Source organism: Maniola hyperantus, chromosome 28 (assembly GCF_902806685.2).
Source record: "Maniola hyperantus chromosome 28, iAphHyp1.2, whole genome shotgun sequence".
In the NCBI taxonomy this organism is placed as follows: domain Eukaryota; kingdom Metazoa; phylum Arthropoda; class Insecta; order Lepidoptera; family Nymphalidae; genus Maniola; species Maniola hyperantus.
In genome coordinates, this window is record NC_048563.1 from 758,580 (window position 1) to 771,951 (window position 13,372).

General features: G+C 41.3%; 1 protein-coding gene across 3 annotated transcripts in view; it reads right to left on the minus strand.

The window, feature by feature from the left end:
• The window catches only part of LOC117995052 (cytotoxic granule associated RNA binding protein TIA1), a 122,390-nt gene that overhangs the window by 89,677 nt on the left and 19,341 nt on the right, over positions 1–13,372 (minus strand). The gene's annotated exons all lie outside the window — the stretch shown is intronic.

Genomic DNA, 13,372 nt, shown 5'->3' on the forward strand with positions numbered 1-13,372 from the left:
AAATAAACTCTCTCGGTGAAGCTTCATTTAACTTAGCGTTTAATTTTACGTGTAAACTCTAAATGAGGGCGAAATTATAGTTCGCGACAGGTCGAGATGGCAATCGGGGTATGAGGCGGGGGACCGCTCGTTGCTCGTACCGGCTCTCATGTCGTAGGAGGGTCGGGCGTAGGCGAGTCGCCCACGACCGCCGCCTACCCCCTTGAGAAGGACTTTTGGGCAATAGACACGGGGAGTCTATCGTCCGTAAAGAAACCAGTCCTCGAGTCGGAAGGCGCACCTTTGTGTTCCTGGTGCGCCTCAGACGGTGTGTAGGGACTTCATTGGTCCCCTGAGGTGGGTCCTCAGCAGGCGCCGCTGGCTGGGTTGCGCGAACGTGTTTGGCCCCGTAGCCCAGCCACCAGGCGATGCGTGGAACATCGTGGGGTTTTAGTCGGTAAAAGTCCGACATAACCTCCGTACCTTCCCGGGTGCGGTGGCATCCATGAGGATTTCCCCACGAAAAAATAAAAAAAATTTTTTTGACATGACCTAGTTTTTTTTGTGTGATGTAACCACAAATTCACGGTTTTCAGATTTTTCCCCTGATGTCTGCTATAAGACCTACCTATTTGCCGAATTTCATGATTCTAGGACAACGGGAAGTACCCTGTAGGTTTCTTGACAGACAGACAGACAGACAACAAAGTGATCCTATAAGAGTTCCGTACCTCAAAAGGAAAAACGGAACCCTAAAAACTATAGAAGTCATCATCCCTATTGACCTACAGTAGGTAGGTACCCAAGTGTCAAGTGTCTATGGGTCTATAACTGAAACAATGTAACAAAGCCGTACCCAGTATTTCGTTTGACCCGTGACTATGAGGGTAGTTTAAAATTTCAAAATGTACAAACTATACGCTTGTTACATCAAAGGGTGAAATACAAAGGGATTCGGGCTTGGTGCAAGTTAAAATATTATAGCGGGAAGCGCAGCGGTTAGCGGTTTTTTAGATTTTTTAGATTTAGTTTTTTAGCGGGTTCCGTACCCGAAAGGGTGCCAACGGGACCGTATCACTAATGCTGGAATCTACAGAGCGCACTTTGACTTTGCTCAGACTTAGGCAGTGGTCCGACCGCCGACGATGAACGAGAAACGAGTAGAACAAGAAACTTAAACGAGTTGCCGATCAGCGGGAAGCGAGTGTGTAGTTTCGATAGTTTTGTCGCCTGGCAATAAGCGAGTGTCAAGCGATTACTCGCGCTATTCGCCCGCGGTCACTCAGTCCTGTATAAACCTCATGTAATCAACCGAGCGAGCATCACTGAACGAATATCGCTGAGCGAGTTTATTTTTGAAAGCTCGTCGCTCAGCAACAAAACTAGTAAAGTGAGTCGTCGCCGGCAGTGTGAACAGTCAGAGAGCAACTTTTGTTATATGCATCTCTTTCGTTTACACGGAATGTACATTTATTGTGCGTTTCTTGAGAGAGAAAATCGCCGATAGTTAGTCGTTTTCTCGCCGGCGCGCGGCGGTCGGACCACTGCCTTAAGATTGAGTTAAAATGAGACAGATTTATGTTACATATATAGCTCTGTCTCGTTTTAACACTGTCTTAAGTCTAAGCAAAGTCAGAGTGCGCTCTATAGATCTCACCCTAAGACTCCACTGTCCGTCCGTCCATCCATCTGTCCATATGTCTGTCACCGGGCTGAATCTCGTGAGCCATAATAGTTGGAGACGTAAAATTTTCACAGAATGTGTATTTCAAATGCCGCTATGACAACAAATACTAAAAATTTCAAAATGGCGGCCATGAAAATTAAAAAAAAAATTAAAGTGTTATTTCTTGAACGATGGTACGGGACCCTTAGTGTGCGAGTTTGAATATCGTATCTGAGCTATCGTAGAAATCTTAAACCAGTATAGTAAGAATTTGCAAGTTAATGACGGACAGAGCCATCTTGATGTGATTTAGTAAACTAATTATTTTGGGAACACAAATCTTTAATTTTTTTGTACTGGAATCACAAATTCACGATTTTCGGATTTTCCCCCTTACTTGTGCTACAAGACCTACCTACCTGCCAAAAATCATGATTTTAGGACAACGGGAAGTACCCTATAGATTTTCTTGACAGACACGACAAACAGACAGACAACAAAGTGATCCTATAGAGGTTCTTTTTTTCTTTTTTAGTTACGGAACCCTAAAAAATATCATTCGGTTTCTTCTTTTGTAGGTATATAGATAAAGTTTCAAAAATGTACAAACTATTCGCTTGTTATATCAAAGGGTGATGATACAAAAGGATTCGGGTTTGGTTCAAGTTATAGCATTATAGAGGTATGCGTAGATTTTTATTTGACAAAAATTATCTGATGCCCGCGACTTCGTCATCGTAGATTTAGTTTTTCACAAATCCCGACAGTTCTCTTTAATTTTTCGGAACAAAAAGAAGCCTATGTCACCCTCCAGGTTTTCAGCTATATCCATGTAAAAAAACCAAGTCAATCTATTGCTCCGTTGCGGCGGGATTGAAGGTCAAACCAACAAACAGACACACGCTAAGAAATAATGGTTCAACCGATTTTGACGAAATTCGGTACAAAGATAGCTTGCATCCGAAACTCAAACTCAAATTATTTATTCAGAATATTTGGTAAAATTTTACGCTTCCTGATTGTCATAAATTTTTGTTTGTAAGATGATATGATATAGTGGTGATAATTAATACGTACTGAAAACTAAAGCTACGAGGGTTCCAAACGCGCCCAGGTCTGAGAAGAGCCCACAACAAACTCAATCGGGTATTCTTTTTATTATCAGCACTTTACAAAATCACTTAGAACGAACACAAAGCTGTATATAGAAGCTTTACTTTGCGGAAGTCCGTGATATACAATGAACCAAAAGCTTAATTTGCTATAATCCGCTGAAACATGTCGAATCATGGTGGTGCAACATGTAGCATGCGAAATTCACCGCCCGCCCTCCCACTGCTAAAACTTTAGCAGTGGAAGGGCGGGCGGTGCATTCCGCATGCCTGATTCAACCTGTTCCAGCGGATTATAGCAGAGTCAGCTTTTCGTTCATTGTATATCACAAAGCTGTTAAGCAACCCATTCCCAAGCTTTCTTATCATAGTCCCGGGAAGGACATAGGCTACTGTTTATCCCGGAAAATAAAAGAGTTCCCACAGGATTTTTAAAATTTTAAATGCACGCGCACGAAATCGTGGGCATCATCTAGTCCATACTTCCATATCCATCCATACTAATATTATAAACGTGAAAGTGTGTCTGTCTGTACTCGTAGTACAAGATTTTACGTCTCACCAAACCAAACCAAATTCGAGAGTCGAAATACTTCCGCGTTACAGTAAACTGGATCTTAAATGCATTGTTTTAAAGCTCAAGTTTGTCTACACTTCTACAGCCAGCGCTCCAAGCGGAAACGTTGCGAAATTAAAATCAGTGGCATTGAATATTTGACTTCAATTCAAGGCTGTTTAGGTCCATTTTACTGTAACGCGGAAGTATTTCGACTCTCGAATTTGGTTTGGTTTGGTGAGACGTAAAATCTTGTACTACCGGTACTGTCTGCTAGCTTTTCACGGCCAGACAGTTTAATCGAATTTGACGAAATTTAGTACAGAGTTAGCTTACATAGGCTACTTTTTATCCCGAAAAATCAATGAGTTCCCACGTAATTTTAAAAAACCTAAGTCTAGTACTTTATATACTACAAATGGGAATCGCTTCCGCTCCCGCTACCTACTATGCCTTGTACCCACACAATGACAGGGTATATTTTAACCAGGCGTATCATACGGCGTAGTTTCGCCCTTTGTATCAACATTACACTAATTACTTAACGTTTTAGGTTTATGGAAAAAACTTGAACGCTGTATTCGGAATTCAAATTTCCCAACTTGTTCCACGGACTCTTTTGTCAAAGGAGCTCTTGCCAAAAGGCTGTTTAGGCATGGCTCTCTTAACGATACGATTAAAAGAGCTCTTGCCACCATAAATATTCCTGCGCTCATTGAGCCGGCAGGGATTAGTCGGGATGATGGCAAGAGACCTGATGGATTGACGCTGGTTCCCTGGGAACGGGGACGGGCGCTAATGTGGGACGCAACTTGCGTTGACACATTGGCCCCGTGTCATATCAGGAAGACAGCATCAAGACCGGGAGCCGCAGCAGAAACAGCTGAAAACGGCAAGCGGCGCAAGTATGCCTCTCTTATAAAGAGTTACATTTTTGTGCCGTTTGCCGTGGAGACCCTGGGGCCATGGAGTCTTAGTGCTAAAAAAAATTTACGAGACATTTCACCGCGATTAATAGCCTCATCTGGTGACAGAAGGGCTGGCTCATTTTTTGCGCAACGGATCAGCCTGGCTGTCCAGCGCGGAAATGCAGCCAGTATTCTTGGCACCATCCCAAGCGGGCATGATTTATATAGTAATTAGATAAGGCTAGCTTTAAGTTTTATTGTAATATTTTCATTAAAAAAATGTCGATGTACATCTTTAGAAGGAGATGGCAAATCTGCACTGCCTCTGTCGTTGAGACCGACAAAACGTCATATGGGTATAAGTGACAGAGACAACGCCCTACAAAGCCAAAATGTCATTCTAAAGGCCGATGTACATTACTTTCGGCCGCGTACTGTACCTTTAGTCGCGACAGGTTGAGATGGCAATCCATAATGTTCTCAAAGGTGTGTGAAGTCTGTCAATCCGCACTTGGGCAGCTTGGTGAACTATGGCCAAAATACTTCTCACTCTGAGTGGAGACAGGTCCTCTGTAGTGAGCCGGTGATAAGTTAATCTTGAAATAAGTACTTATTTTTATCAAACAACTAGCTTATGCTCGCAACTTCGTCCGCGTGGACTACACAAATTTCAAAACTCTTATTTTTCAAGGTTGGATTTTCAAAAAACCCTTCCTAGCGGATGCCTACGTCAAAATAGCTATCTGCATGCCCAATTTCAGCACGATCCGTCCAGTAGTATGAGCTGTGCGTTGATAGATCAGTCAGTCAGTCAGTCGGAAAATTGTATTACACTGACACTCAATTATATTTCTTCATAGCCTTAGATCCGTGGCCCTTATCTTGGAAGCTAGTTAATATTCACAAGGGGAAATTTTAATCTTAACAGGGGACGGAATTAGGCCAAAAATATACTCCGAACAAACAGAATTAAACTAACTGTTATTATATGTCATCATCATCATCATCATCAACCGATACACGTCAACTGCTGGATACAGGTCTCTTGTAGGGACTTTCACACGCCACGGTCTTGCGCCGCCGCCATCCAGCGGCTCCCTGCAACTCGTCTGATGTCGTCCGTCCACCTAATGGAGGGTCTTCCAACGCTGCGTCTTCCGGTGCGAGGTCGCCATTCCAGCACCTTGAGACCCCAACGTCTATCGGTTGTACGAACTATGTGCCCTGCCCATTGCCACTTCAGCTTCGCAACCCGTTGAGCTATGTCGGTTACTCTAGTTCTCCTACGGATCTCCTCATGTTTGATCACGTAGAGAAACTCTGCACTTAGCTCTCTCCATCGCCAGCTGAGTGACCCTACAAGAGACCTATGTCCAGCAGTGGACGTCTATCGATTGATGATTATGATGATGATTCGAGTAAAGGCGTACATTTTATTATCATAGCAATTTACAAATACAAAAACGTTGAACGAATACGACTACGTGAAGTAGGTACGCTTATTATAAATGCGAAAGTGTGTTTGTTTATTGGTTTATTGGTTTGTCCTTCAATCACGTTGCAACGGAGCAACGGATCGACATGATTTTTTGCATGGACATAGTTTAAGACCTGAAGAGAGATATAGGCTACTTTTTAACCCGGAAAATCAAAGAGCTCCCACGGGGTTTTGAAACCTAAGTCCACGCGATTGAAAACGCGGGCATCAGCTAGTTTTATAATCTTATTTTACCTATCAAACAATAAATTTAAAAAGGAATTAAGAAACTATCATCGTAAAAAAAAAGTAGCTAACATCTAAATATGCATGCAATCACACACTCCCACTTACATACTCACACACATACACACACGCACACACACACACACAAGCACACGCATACATACACACACACACACACACACACACACAAGCATACACACACTGTTGTAATTTAATTATTGTATGTACCTACCAGTGGCGTGCACAGGGTTTGAAGCCAGGGTAGGCACTAGTTAAGTAGGAGCCTGTTTACTGGCAGGTCATTATGAAAAATATGCATTGAGCTATTCAACTGGGGTAAGCAGTGCATTTATGCCTCTATGACCTGCACGCCACTGGTACCTACCTACATTTATTCTAAATCTATTCTGTTAAAATAGTTTTAATTATAATTTTAAGTAATCTCTTTTGGCCTTCTGTTATACCTAGATTTAAATTTAAATAATAGTTATGTATTTACGCTGTTGATTACTTTCAAATAAACAAAAAAAAAAAAAAAAAAGCAATATTTTTACAAAATCGTAGTAAAGTGTAAACGCCGATGTGCTTCGGCGGGATCAGGGAACAAAGGCGGGCGGCGACTTCAAACGTGAACTGTACCCGTAGTACAAGATTTTACGTCTCACCAAACCAAACCAAATTCGAGAGTCGAAATATTTCCGCGTTACAGTAAATTGGATCTTAAACGCCTTGTTTTAAAGCTCAAGTTTGTCTACACTTCTACAGCCAGCGCTCCAAGCGGAAACATTGCGAAATTAAAATCAGTGGCATTGAATATTTGACTTCAATTCAAGGCTGTTTAGGTCCATTTTACTGTAACGCGGAAGTATTTCGACTCTCGAATTTGGTTTGGTTTGGTGAGACGTAAAATCTTGTACTACGGGTACTGATATTTATCCCCAGACCACTATTTGACCTCGCTTCTTCTCTTCTTACATTAGTATCTTAATTTATTTTATTTTAATACTAGCTGATGCCCGCGACAAGATATTTACGTCTCACCAAACCAAACCAAATTCGAAAGTCGAAATACTTCCGCGGTACAGTAAAATGGACCTAAACAGCCTAGAATTGAAGTCAAATACTCAATGCCACTGATTTTAATTTCGCAATGTTTCCGCTTGGAGCGCTGGCTGTAAAAGTGTAGACAAACTTGAGCTTTAAAACAAGGCATTTAAGATCCAGTTTACTGTAACGCGGAAGTATTTCGACTCTCGAATTTGGTTTGGTTTGGTGAGACGTAAAATCTTGTACTACGGGTACAGGTCTTTAACTAAACCCATGCAGAAAATACATGCGCAACGTGGACCTCCACAGAGACCTCCAACTCCCGACAATAGCTCATTACTTTAAACAGCTTTCCAAAAACTATTTTGAGAAAGCCATTAGACACCCCAACCCCCTAATAGTAGGCAGCGACATACACCCCTGACCGAAACGACCCCCCCCCCCCCCCGATAAAAGACGCCCTAAGCATGTCCTTAACGATCCCGACGATCAAATCTCAGACCTGGGCGCGTTTGGAACCCTCGTAGCTTTAGTTTGCGTAATAATTATCACCACTATATTATCTTAGAAATCCAACATCTGACCATCAAAAAGAGTTATTAATTACCTATTTTGATGAATAAATCATTTGACTTTGACTTTGACTTTGAATCATGACCGACAATGCTCCCTATCTCGTAGGGCTACACAATACAACCTCATCACAGCGCAACCTCTGGTGCTGCAAATGTTCATGGGCGGCGGTAATCACTTAACATCAGGTGACCCGCCTGCTCGTTTGCTCGCTATATCTATTAAAAAAAAAAAAAAAAAAAAAAACAGCGTCTTCGCCGGCGAAGACGAGGTCCCCGATTTTTAACGTCACCCGGACGTGGACTGACGCCACGGCCTCGGGGGCGTACGGACTAACCAGTAGTCAAACAACTCCACCCATCCCAACGTCATCCTAAGCCGTGGTCCGAGCCTCACAGGAGGCGCCCTTAGGAGGACGTTGCCCCCCGACCTCTCGAATTATTTCTTCGAGCCCTAGAGCTCACTCCCGGTGACGCTGTAGCGGCCAGTAGGGCCTACGCATAGTCAATCCGAAACAACACACAAAAATCACGTCGATCCTCGATAAAGACTTTTACTCTCTCTAACTACTTACGAATATTGTGTTTTAAGGGTTCTGTACCTCAAAAGGAAAAACGCAACCCTTATAATATAATGATGAACCTGTCCCAAATTGAAAGCTAAATATGAGCGCCATCTCTCGGCCTACACGTCATTGTCATGTTCAACAAAGGCGCGGAAGAACTGAGCGTGTGTTTGTTTGTCCCACATTGTGTGCACATTGTTTTTAGGAAACTTCCCCGTGTTCTTTCTAATTATTAATTTCTATAGTCTATGCTGCTGCTGTGATAGCCTAGAGGTTAGGACGTCCGCCTTCTAATCGGAGGTAGGGGGTTCGATCCCGGGCACGCACCTCTAACTTTTCGGAGTTATGTGCGTTTTAATTAATTAAATATCACTTGCTTCAACGGTGAAGGAAAACATCGTGAGGAAACCTGCATGCCCGAGAGTTCTCCATAATGTTCTCAAAGATGTGTGAAGTCTACCTATCCGCACAGGGCCTGCGTGGTGGACTATGGCCAAACCCTTCTCACTCTAAGAGGGGACCCGTGCTCTGTAGTGACCCAGCGATGGGTTGATCATAATGATGATAAATTTCTTAAAAATTTTTTAGAGTTCCGTAGTCGCTCTCTGCGGTCGTCTTCCTCATTTTTAGGAATCCGTAGGTACCTCAAAAGGAAAAAGCAACCAATACAGAACCATTTCATTGTCTGTCTGTTTGTCTATCTGACCGTCTGTCGTGTCTGTCAAGAAAACCTATAGGGTGCTACCCGTTGACCTAGATCATGAAATTTGGCAGGTAGGGGTCCTATAGCACAATGTGTGTGTGTGTGTGTGTGTGAATTTGCAATTATTCAAAACACGATACGCGTACTCTACCGACAGTTTTGTTAACGGTACCTATTGGTTACTCGACACTTCAGTCTAGTGCTGACGTCACTAAAATTTCGGCCACGCGCATTAGCAGTTTGCGGGACTTATAACAAAAGGTAATTCTAATTCTCAAAACCGGCCAAGTGCAAGCCAAGCTCGCGCATCGAGGGTTTCGTACTACAGTCGTATTTTTTCGACATTTTGCACGATAATTCAAAAACTATGATGCATAAAAATAAATAAAAATCTGTTTTAGAATGCACAGGTGAAGCCCTTTCATATGATACCCCACTTGATATAGTTATATCTTACTTCGAAAATTGAAAATACTAATTATTAGTTCATGACCACAATTTAATTTTGTTTTGTGTGATGTAACCACAAATTCACGGTTTTCAGATTTTTTTCCCCAAATGTCTGCTATATTTTGACGACCTCCCTGGCGCAGTCGTGAGCGCTGTGGTCTTATTAGTGGGAGGTCCCGGGTTCGATTTTTGGCAGAGGTTTGGAATTTTATAATTTCTAAATTTCTGGTCTGGTCTGGTGGGAGGCTTCGGCCGTGGCTAGTTACCACCCTACCGGCAAAGCCGTGCCGCCAAGCGATTTAGCGTTCCGGTACGATGCTGTGTAGAAACCAAAGGGGTACGGGTTTAATAAAAACTGCCATATCCCTTCCAAGTTAGCCCGCTATCATCTTAGACTGCATCATCACTTACCATCAGGTGAGATTGCAGTCAAGGGCTAACTTGTATCTGAATAAAAAAAAAAAAAAAAAAAAAAAATTAGACCTACCTACCTGCCAAATTTCACGATTCTAGGTCAACGGGAAGTACAAGTACCCTGTAGGTTTCTTGACAGACTGACAGACAGACATACAGACAGATAACAAAGTGATCCTATAAGGGTTCCGTTTTTCCTTTTGAGGTACGGAACCCTACAAAGCGCACACCATTTATAGTCATAGAGAGTGGAGACTCCATAACACTTACTCCAAATTCGTATGCCCAACTCATGAATACAAAAGACCCACCGGCTCTTTGACTACACTATATAGGACGTCTGGCTCTCTGCCAACGACAGGTGTGCTTAGATGATAATTTTGAATACACTTCCCGAATTCGTTCATACGAATTTCGACTTTATTTGCTTGGACATAGAGACGAGGGTAGTCTGCACATAATTGTATGAGCGGCTGAATATTAATTTAACTGTAAGTCGATTTTGGTCGTCTCTTATATTATAATACTAGCTAGTGCGCGCGACTTTGCCTTGTTTTTGCCAGTTATGTAGCTAGTTTCCTCTGAAATACTATTTTTGATTACTTTTAGGGTTCCGTACAGTTGCCGCTATAACAAAAAATACCAAAAAACATAATAAAATAAAGATTTAAGGGGGCTCCCATACAACAAACGTGAATTTTTTGCGGTTTTTATAGATAACTAGATAAAGCCCGCGACTTCATCCGCGTGGATTTAGGTTTTTAAAAATCCCGTGGGAAATCTTTAATTTTACGGGATAAAAGTAGTCTATGCCCTTCCCCAGGATGTAAGCCCACTCTGTACCAAATTTCATCAAAATCGGTTAAACTGTTGGGGAGTGACAAGCTAGCAGACAGACAGACTCACTTTCGCCATTTATAATATTACTATGAAAGTATGGATGGTACGGAACACTTCGTGCGCGAGTCCGACTTGCACTTGGCCGGTTTTTCCTACATTAGAATAGAATAGAATAGAATATAATTTATTGTATTCAAGTAGACTTATTACAAGTGCTTTTGCATCGTTAACTAGTTTAGTTAACCACTGGTTCGGAATGGAATTCCTACCGAGAAGAACCAGAAAGAAACTCGGCGGTTTCTCTTTTCAAGTCATCAATTTACAATCTCTACAATCTACATAGTATAAAATAAAGTCGCTTCCCGCTGTCTGTATGTATGAACGCGTAGATCTTTTAAACTACACAACGGATATTAATGCGGTTTTCACCAATAGATAGAGTGATTCAAGAGGAAGGTTTATAGCTATAGGTTAGTGCTCAAAAAGTTAGAGATCCCTAGAGAAATTGAAATAATGTGAATTGGGTCGGAAAAAATCCTCTCATTTGAGGGTTTCCGAGGCAAATTGAGCCTCAATAGCTCAACCGGTATAGGAGTGGACTGCAAACCGAAAGGTCGACGGTTCAAACCCCGCCCGTTGCACTATTGTCGTACCTACTCCTAGCACAAGCCAGTCGCTTAATTGGAGAGGAAAGGGGAATATTAGTCATTTAACATGGCTAATATTCTTTATAAAAAAAAAAAAAAAAAAAAAAAAAAAAAAAAAAAAAAAAAAAAAAAAAAAAAATACACCTCAATGACACCACATTAGTATCTACATTACACCCATGCGAAGCCGGGGCGGGTCGCTAGTATTATTATAAGAAATTCTTTCCATTAAGTAGTTCGTTAAGTAATTTGCAATATAAATATTAAAACAAAGAACAAAGACATCCCGAAGGGTTAAAGTCTACCCTTTCAACAAACTATGCCTTCAGAAACATTAAATATTAAAATACTTCGTTTATTGGGTTCTATCAAACTCTAACTTAAAATACACTTTACTTATACTAAGCATTATTTAAGCTTTATTTAAGTAATACAACTATGACTGGACGATTCAGGGTGTAACCAGAACGCTAGCAAAAATGAAGACGGGATAATACTAATGATAACTGTACCCGTAGTACAAGATTTTACGTCTCACCAAACGAAACCAAATTCGAGAGTCGAAATACTTCCGCGTTACAGTAAAATGGACCTAAACAGCCTTGAATTGAAGTCAAATATTCAATGCCACTGATTTTAATTTCGCAATGTTTCCGCTTGGAGCGCTGGCTGTAGAAGTGTAGAGAAACTTGAGCTTTAAAACAAGGCGTTTAAGAATAGAATAGAATAGAATGTTTTTTTATTCATGTAAACTTTTTAAAAGTGCTTATGAATAGTCAGGTAGTTTTAATTTACCACTGGTTCGGAAGATCCAGTTTACTGTAACGCGGAAGTATTTCGACTCTCGAATTTGGTTTGGTTTGGTGAGACGTAAAATCTTGTACTACGGGTACTGATATGATACCACAAAAAAAAAAACCGCGAAAAAGAAATTAAAAAATCTAAATATATGAAAGGAAAAGGTAACTGACAGACTGACTGACTGATCTATCAACGCACAGCTCAAACTACTGGACGGATCGGGCTGAAATTTGGCATGCAGATAGCTATTATGACGCCGGCATCCGCTTAGAAAGGATTTTTGAAAATTCAACCCCTAAGGGGGTGAAACAGGGGTTTGAAATTTGTGTAGTCCACGCAGATGAAGTCGCGAGCATAAGCTAGTTAATATATAAAAGGAAAAGGTGACTGACTGACTGACTGGCTGACTGATCTATCAAAGCACAGCTCAAACTACTGGACGGATCGGGCTGAAATTTGGCATGCAGATAGCTATTATGACGTAGGCATCCGCTATGAAAGGGTTTTTGAAAATTCAACCCCTGAGGGGGTGAAACAGGGGTTTGAAATTTGTGTAGTCCACGCGGACCAAGTCGCGAGCATAAGCTAGTTAAGTTAATAAAACTATTAATTTAATTATTATTATTTATTTATTTATTATTTAATTAGAACGGCCATAAAGCCAATTACACTAATTAAACTACGAGTACAAACTAACATAAACATACATACAAAAATTGTTAAAATTATAAATTTTAAAAAGCAAAATTATAAATTTTCACAAAAGTGCAATATCTGACCCATGAGGTCAGCCCATTTGTCAGCAAATATGTCACAGCGAGGGGACTCCTTCAGCAGCGCGTTGAGCGCAGCCAAAGTGCGCGGTATGGGTGACCACTGACCGGAGCGTGCTACCGTGCGACTAAACGGACTTACGAAAAATTATGACAGGATCAGTTCAGGATGTAACCAGTACGCTAGCAAAAACGAAGACAGGTGATACTCCTAGTACTGATGATTACTGATATGATATCACAAAAAAACGCGAAAAAGAAATAAAAAAATATACTATATTTAGTAAAAGTGCACAATATATTGCAAATGAAACATCTGACTGACGCTAGAGGACAACTAACGTTGCGTAAGTAGGCCATTCGGAGTCACTGCCACGTCGTGGGCAGGGCGTTGACCCGAGTTTTGCACGCTATGCATTGCGGGGTTGAAAATACTGAATCGCTAAAATTACAAAATGAGGCAAATGGTTATTGGTATTGGTTCGTATTTAGGTAGTATAACAATAACGCTAAGTTTTTGCTAGTGTTCTACAAATTTCAAACCCTTATTTTACCCCCCTAGGGGTTGGTGTTTCAAAAATCCTTTCTTAACTAATGTCTACGTCATCATAGCTA